The following is an 8353-nucleotide window of genomic DNA, read 5'->3' on the forward strand; positions in this document are numbered from 1 at the left end:
TTCTTTAATGAGGGGGCACATTTAATCATGTCTTCTACAGCTACTAACATGGTGGCTTGCTTAAAATTTTCTAAAAGTCTAGTTTCATACTCACAAACAGGCTTCTTTCTGCTTAGAGCAGAGGGATAAGAAATGGAAAACAACTATAAGAAAACTCATTTTCTTCATCCACATACTCATTCTCATTTCTAGAATATTTTCGATACCCATGAGGATCTAGAAGTTCTTTTCCATTTCTCAGTTTTGAAATTGCTAAATTTCAACCTCATGGCTGTCTTCTTCATGAATAGACTTTTCTATATGGAATAAATTACAAGGATTTATACTAGGCTGAGTTGGAAATCGACCTTGTTGGGAGTTATAGTCAATATCTTTACCTCCATGTTCAATTGATCCCATACTGAAGCTCTCTAGCAATCTTCTGGTTTGCTCTTGAGATTCTAACACTTGCTTTGTTTGAAAGTCCATCATCATATGCATTCGCATTTCCATCTCTATTCTCAGCTTTTGGTTCTGTTTTTCTATCATATCTGAAATCACAAGAGTTAGTGAAGAAAAATCTTGAAGGGGTTGTGGTTGAACCTGATAGGGTTGTTGAGGTCGATTCTGAAACTGGAGTTTTGGTTGAAATTGGGGTTTATTTCCTTGATTGAAGCTTTTTGCATTATAGTTGTTTCTCTTCTATCCAGCCCAAGATGATTGTTGTTGATTGAATGCATTGACCTCTTCTTCCATGGGGTGACAAGCTCCATCTTCATGATCTTTGCTGAAACAGAGAGAGCAGATTTAAGCTTTAACAATAGGAGAATTATTTAGAAAAGCATTTTTCAAAGTTGAGGTTAGCTCTTCTAATTTTTGGTTGGTCTCTTTGATTCCTGCATGTAATTCTAATTCTTTGATGTAATTCTGATTCTTTGCATGTAATTTCTTCCATTGTGATTTGCTCCTATTTCCTGCAGGTCAGTTTCTGCTAGTCACTCTAGCATATCAAAAACTTCATCTTCATAAGTCGTGTAAAAAGTTCCTCCTGTAGCTAGATTTACTTTATTTTTCATAAAATCCGACAATGATTCATAAAATATCTGAGCTAATTGGAAATTTTCAATACCATGATGAAGACATTTTCTGATCAAATCATTAAATCTTTCCCATGCTTCACTAAATGCCTCATTTTCATGAGGACGAAAATTATAAATTTCTCTTCTGTAAAAATTTGTTTTGGAAAGAGGATAATTTTTTTGTAAAAACTTATTTTGCATTTCTTCCCAAGATCTAAATACAATGCCTAAATTTCGATACCATGCAAAAGCTTTATTTTTTAAAGTTAATGGAAAATATTTCATTTTTAAAGCTTCAGTAGATAGACCTGGTACATTTTGAGAGGAACATATGATATGAAAATCATCAAAAAATTCTAAAGGATTCTGTGAAGTATGACCATTGAATTCACGTAAAGAATTTATTAATGCATTGTCATACCTGAACATTACTCCTTCTCCCACATTTATATTTATATCAGTTTGCCATATACTCCCTGATGGTGTTGATCTATCTAGCATTGTTCTCCTTCTATCTTGATGTGAATATCCTTCTACTGCCATGCTTTGCGTTTCTTTGTCTTGCTTTGTGATTGATGAATCTGGAAATGAGTGCCTTGGTTGAGTCACCTCCTCTTCTATTCTTCCACAAGCTTTAGATCTTGTTACTACCATAAATCTCAAACAAAGATGTTAGAAGTATAATAAGCAGAGGAATTTTAATCCTTCAGATTTTAAAAAAAGAAATAAACAGAAACAATTGAACAGAAAATAAATATTTTTCACTGATGTACGGTGCTTGCTCCTCGTCAACGGCGCCAGTCGATAATCCCAAATTTTGGTGTTTAATTAATGATTTTAAGAATTTAACTAGTTCATCAATGTGTGAGGATTTGAGATTATTCCACAATTAAGTTACCTCACTAACCTAGGGTGAGTAAGGGTAGAATCCACAAGGAGCAGGTAATCCTATTCTATTTTATTTTATTTTCAAAGTTTAATAGATTTCAGTAATAGATTTACTAATAAAGCTTTTAATTGTTTTAATTTAGAATTTTAATTATCTTTTATATTTAATATTATTGAATCTAAAATTTAAAATTTAAATTTGAATATTAGACAGATGTGCACTTAGTCTCAGATCTGTTTGTTATTTGTGTAGGCTATGTGTGACGGCGTGTTGTTGTGTGTGGTGAATGCCCGAGGCTGAGCACAACTTGTGCGGCGGCAGTCTGCCGCTGTGCGCTGCGCGTGCGGTGACGATCAGTCGCTGTGCGCTGCGCGTGCAACAACGCACGGCTGCACAACTTTGTGCGGTAGTAGTCCACAGCTGTGCACAGCGTGTGCTGCAGCAACCAGCTGCTATGTGTTGCCCGTGGGGCGACGATCGGCTGCTGTGTACTACGCGTGCGACAACGCACGGCTGCGCAACTATGTGCAACAGCAGTCCACAGTTGCGCATAGCGTATGTGACAGCAGCCAGCCGCTGTGCGCTGTGCGTGCGCCGGCGACTAGCTATCGTGGACAATTTGTGCAACAACAATGCACTCAATACACACTAATGCACTCAATTCCTCAACGGAAACTCAGATTTGAGAATAATTTTAAACAGTATTAGTTAGATATGTTAGAAAGTAACAACTTTATACTTTCCAACCTAACTTAATCTGTCTTAAAAGTGATTCAACAACTACTGTATTCTAAGAATTCACACATACCTTGTGTCGCCCCTTCACGGCTAGGAAGTGATCCTTCTTCTTAGAATTTGGTGAGCTTTGTTTCTTCACTTGACTCAATTGCTCATCAACAATGGAGGGCCAACAGAATTTCGAATTCCAAACAACTCTTTCGCTCTCAAAACGAAAATTCTAGACAACATAAACATTGTTCTTGAGATAGTATTTTTAGGATTTCTCCTATCAAAACTGCTTGGAGCTTTTTGAATGGTCCATATTGATCTGCATAACCGCTACTTGACTTGGTCCATATTGATCTCCATAACCGCTACTTGACTTGGTCCAGACGCCCTCCTTGATTTATTTTCACCCATGTGCATTATCTTCCAAAGTAATATATGTGCTCATTTAAACAAAGATGAGATCTAATCCACTTGATTCATAGAATCAAGTGGGGTTAGTTAGAAGAAACGTATATTGAGCAGTAAAATGTAAAAAGTCATCATTTCATGATAGTATATGTGCTTAATCGTATAATTTATCACAAAATTATGTTTATCAGATATCTCTGGCATGTGGTGTTTCCAAGTATTCCGTCATTTGGGGCATTTCATATCAGACTCATGCCGACCTCATTGATCATACTTTGTCGATATAAAGCTCCCGAACAGAGGGCTCATGGTATGCATATGCCACACGAGCTTCTTCTAAAGCATGTCTTGGACGTCTTGGGGATGCCTGATTCCTAGACCCCTCTTGTGTATTGGACAACATGATTTTTCCAAAAAGACATAAAGATGTTGATGGCATCCCTCTAAGTGACTCGACCATAGGAATTGCACACATATGAGCTCCATGGATATAAGAATAGTGAGAGATACCGCTACAATATGCAGCGGATGCTAATGAGAACATGACATATGAGTTCAATGTGCCCTCCAGGGGATAGAAAATGGACTTTCCACCCTTAGAGTTTCTTTCTTAGCTTGGCCAACGAGGCATCAAAATAATGATGTCGTGTGACCAAGAAACATGAGACATCCAACATAGTCGAAAGGTAGGGATCCTCGTCAGTATCTAGTGTAATGTTGATGATCTCTGAGCATTTTACAATTGTAGATGGTTGTACCATAAAGCTGTTGTTTGAGGTATTGACAAGCTGGCCTGAGGCAGATGACATAGAGTCACCTTGTCGTAAACAATTCATGGTAGTGAAGAAGTGAGTGGAGTATTCATCCACCAATAGAGAAAAATGATTATTTCTAATATATACATCGATGAGATTGATGAATGCATTAGTGACACCAAAGTATCATAACACATTGGTAAGGAAAGTACATTCGACTTTATGAAAGGTCTTCTCCATATCAAGTTTGATGATGCGTTTGGACCCTGCATATGAGAGTCAGTGACTGTACTAAATGGTGAACTACCATGATATTGTCATGGAATTGATGGCCCTTAACAAAACCACATTGCTCAAGAGAGATGAGTCTATCAAGGAAGGCCCAAAGTTGGTTTGTAATGATTTTAGATATAACCTTGTAGCATACATTACTAGGACTAATGCGTCGAAAGTTTCTAAAAGAAACTGGATCATCCACTTTTGAAATAAGTGCAAGGAAAGTGGGTTTCCAGCTTTTAGGAAAGACTTTGTGTATGAAGAACTTCTTGATAGACTGAACTAATATGTGTCTATGATATCCCAACAAGCTATGTAGAACTCAGTTGAAAAGCCGTTAGGCCTTGCGGCCCATAGGGTCTCACGCACTAGATTAATAAACATTTTCTACGATTTATTCCATCAGTTTTTTAATTAAAAATGTTTTTTATTTAAACTGGCCCTTATTGGGCCAGTTTGGGTGCTCACCATTTGTTAAGTGGACAGTACGTACGAAATGGCGCACCACATGCTGCGCCGCGTGGCCAATCAGAAGGCGCGTTCGTGCCTTTGGTGCGCGACACACACGTACGCGATTACATATGTGTCGCACACTGAGTGGACCACGCGAACGCACGATTAAGCAATTGTGATGCGTTGTACGCTCTCCGTACAACACGTAAAAGAAGGGGGGGAAAACAAAATTTGAAAGATTATTCTTGATTACAAGCAAGCGGAGAAGTGCGCGAGATCGCTTTCTAACTCAAGAGCAACCTAGAGTGCATTTGGAGCTCAATTTGGAACCTAGAATTTTGGACCACCCGGCGCAGCAATTTGCACAAAAAAAAATCATAAATTTGTGGGAAATTAAACAGCTCATTGCACGTAAATCTTCCTAAACGACTCGAAGTCGTTCCTGGTGCTTCTCGGGTTATTCTGAAACAATTTAACTCTTGAATTCGTACTTAATTTCAGGATTTTAATAGCTCTTTTATGTTCGTCATTTTTTTTATAGTTTTTGATTTTATTTCTGTCAATTCTCAAATTTCTATTATTTTCAAATCATTTTAGCTTTAGTTGCTCTAGTTAAATAGTTTCGAATCATAATTGATCATTAATCCATTCTTATTTGAGTTCTATTACCTTAATTTGCAAATCGTGTTCATGCTTTGCCAATCTATGGTAGCTTTAAATTTCAAAAAAAAAAAACAAGACTCTGAGTGCAATCCGTTGAATTAGGACTCACCCTACTAGAATTCTTAGCGTGGCATTCTACAATGGAGCTAAGCTAAATTTTTCATCCGCTGTATCAGCTTAATTCATCCCGAGTAAACAAATCATAGTCACGGTTTGTGAGCTAGGGGGCATATTTGCAAATTCAACATCGATTGGGGTAGAACTGCATAACTCTATAGATCAATTTATAGGTGATAAGCCAAAAATAGGGGTAGAAATTATACAGTTTTTAGCCCTTGTCGTTGTGAATTTTGGCTTTCGCAATAAAATTTATAAAAACTCTACTTAAGATGTATAGTGATAAGTATGAGTGTCGTCCAAGGGAAGCTAGTAAGGAATTCAATTTGATGGTTTTCTTGGTAGTTTAACCCTAATTAGAGTGAATTTGATCTTCAATGAGGATCAAACAACCCTAATTAGAAGAGAATTTTAGAAAGGGGGGTAGAAGAGATGAGATGAATAGAAGAAATAGGGAGCTCTAAATTGACTTCTTTGATCCAAAGAAAAGGGTCCAAGGGGTCAGTTAGAGAGATTGCCAAGGAAATTTGGATTTGAGTTGGGTTGGTTTTGTAAGTTTTGTAAATTTGATAATAAAAAGGGAAATTTAATCTCTTAGAAATTTGAGTCTTTTTTTATAGTTTTTAATGTGCACTTGGAATAGCTTGGTAAATCTCTCATTCTCTCCTCTCAATATCAGTAAGGGCTTGTACATTTCGCTCAAGCCTAGCGATTTAGAAGTTCAGACCAAGATCAAGAAGAATGAAGAAGAAATTTCATTAAAACATCATCCAAAATACACTAAAAGTTAAAATACAAACAAGAAAAAGGTACCAGATAGGTTGATTCAAGCTAGAGCTCCTCTCTGTCTTGCAGCTGTGATAGAGAACCATCAAGAATGAGCTCCCCCTCTCGAAATTTAGCTTTTATACTTAGGTTATATGGTAAAAATCACCATTTTACCCCCGTTTAGTAATTAATATTTATCTATCAATTAGGCTGGATCTGAACAATCCAACCATATAGATAGCAAGAGGGGATCAAGACGAACAGATCCATAAAAAAATCACCTCAATCGGACTTCAGGATCAAAAGTTATTAATAAATCAATTTTAAACCAATTTAATCCATTGGATTTAAAATTGATTTATTTATTCATTTCATTTTTAAACACGCCATGACGTATCGCTCTCTCATTGGCTAGCGCATTTTGAATCCTTCTTTTTGCAGAAAAGTCCTTAAAAAGCCTGGAATTGCTGTTGGACGCCGCCCAAAAGTAATTGTGTATATGCCCCTGCCGCACTCTCTCTCCTCTGGTTTCTCCTAAAAACATTAAAAATATATTAAATAATTGCAATAAAACCCTAGAAGATTTTAAATTACATCTTTACGCCTGCAGTGGCGACTGAGAGCTGTTTTCAAGGTCTGTTTGCTACAAAACTTTGCAAAAAGGCCCTTCAAAGTTCGAAAATGATATAAATACTTTTTTTTCTCTTATAAATATACCTTTTTTCCTTAGAATAAATACATTTTGATGGCGAGGACGCCAATGCATCAGCCCGGGACACGTCACCGCAGGCAGTCGGGGTCAACACAGACGTTACGGATCCAAAGATGAAGTCAACAGAAGTCAACCCACCTCGGTCAACAGGAGTCAACGAAGAAGTCAACACGCCACAACCGTCGTCCGCCACGTCACCACCCGCGCCGCGTCTCACGCGGCGTCATGACACGACGCCAAAGGCAGATCCACAACTGCCCTTTAGCGTGACGTGATGCACGCTTTCCCTTGCGTGTCTTATTTTCTAGTTATTTTCTCTTTCCTCCAAGGCCTATATAAGGTCATTTGTTTCAAGAACTCATTAGGCAATCATAATTCAAGAATTTAGTTTTCTTTCTAACTCTTCTTGGAGGATTGCCTACCTCATCTTGCCCTTCCCCCGTCGTCGCCGCGTCGTTGTCGTCATCACCGTCGTCGCCGCCGCCACCACCGCCGCGCTGCCGCCGTCGTCATCACCGCCGCGCGCAGCCGCGCGGTCACACGCCGCGACCGCACGCCACCGCGTGCCATCCCCGCGCGCCGCCGTGCGCCTCCGCATGCCGCGGACGCGCGGCGCTGCGCGCCGTCGGCGGCGCCTCAAGCCGCGCGCGAAGCGCGCTCGGGTGCGCTCCGCCGCACTCCGCGCAGACTCGGCAGCGGCAGGCGCTCCGCGCACTCGCAGCGGCGCAGGCGCTCCGCGCCACAGCGCTGCTCCGTGCGCTCCGCGCACCCTTCGCGCGCGCGGGAGTTCGTCGCGCCCGACCCGGCGTCCCCGCTTCATAACGTCAACCAGGGCCGGACAACGCCCGGAGCGCCCGTTCCAGTATCACGCCGCCTTCGTCGCCACGAGCAGAATTACCTGCAGCCTCTACACGCACTACGGTGCTGAGGTATACCTGAACCCTGTGGTGTTGACGTGTTCTCCGCTCAGTATTTTCTCGGGAAGTTTCCACCACCGTCAGAATTAGACTTGGATTTCCTCTTCTTCTCTCCTTTTCTCGAGTGTTTCTTCGCGACGTGAATTCGAGGTATTGATTTCGGTGCTTAGGCATCGTCGCGGTGGGGGAAGACAGTACTCCCGCCCTCGATAAGGGTCGGAGCTGCACCACCAGATTTCATCGGTTTTAAGTCCGAGAATCGACCGTGATTTCTGTGGATTGTTTTATCCCTTACCCCATTCCTACCCATAGCCTCGTCATCCGCCCTAAATCGTCCATCCCATAGTCGTCGTACGTCACATTTCCTCTTCAAATAAATCTCAGAAAAATCCTAAAAATTCGTAAAAAATTCTAGAAAATTCACTGATTCATCCCCATACTGATAAATGTCGAAATTAAATATTAAACTTGCCCTTTTTCATTCAAAAATAGTTATTTCGAGCTTCAATAAATCCTATAAAATTTATAGAATTAACAAAAAATTAGGGAACAATCAGAAATCACTTGAAAACACTATTTTCATGTAAATATATGATAACAACCCCATT

At 39.9% G+C, this 8353-nt stretch overlaps 1 non-coding gene across 1 annotated transcript; it reads left to right on the plus strand.

Annotated features, from left to right (window-relative positions):
* Window positions 1-1106: 1106 nt before the first annotated feature.
* LOC144700359 (small nucleolar RNA R71) lies at window positions 1107-1207 on the plus strand. The gene has a single exon (XR_013580729.1). It is a non-coding gene; the product is annotated as a small nucleolar RNA R71 (small nucleolar RNA).
* Window positions 1208-8353: the final 7146 nt, after the last annotated feature.

Source organism: Wolffia australiana, chromosome 2 (assembly GCF_029677425.1).
Source record: "Wolffia australiana isolate 7733 chromosome 2, ASM2967742v1".
NCBI lineage: Eukaryota > Viridiplantae > Streptophyta > Magnoliopsida > Alismatales > Araceae > Wolffia > Wolffia australiana.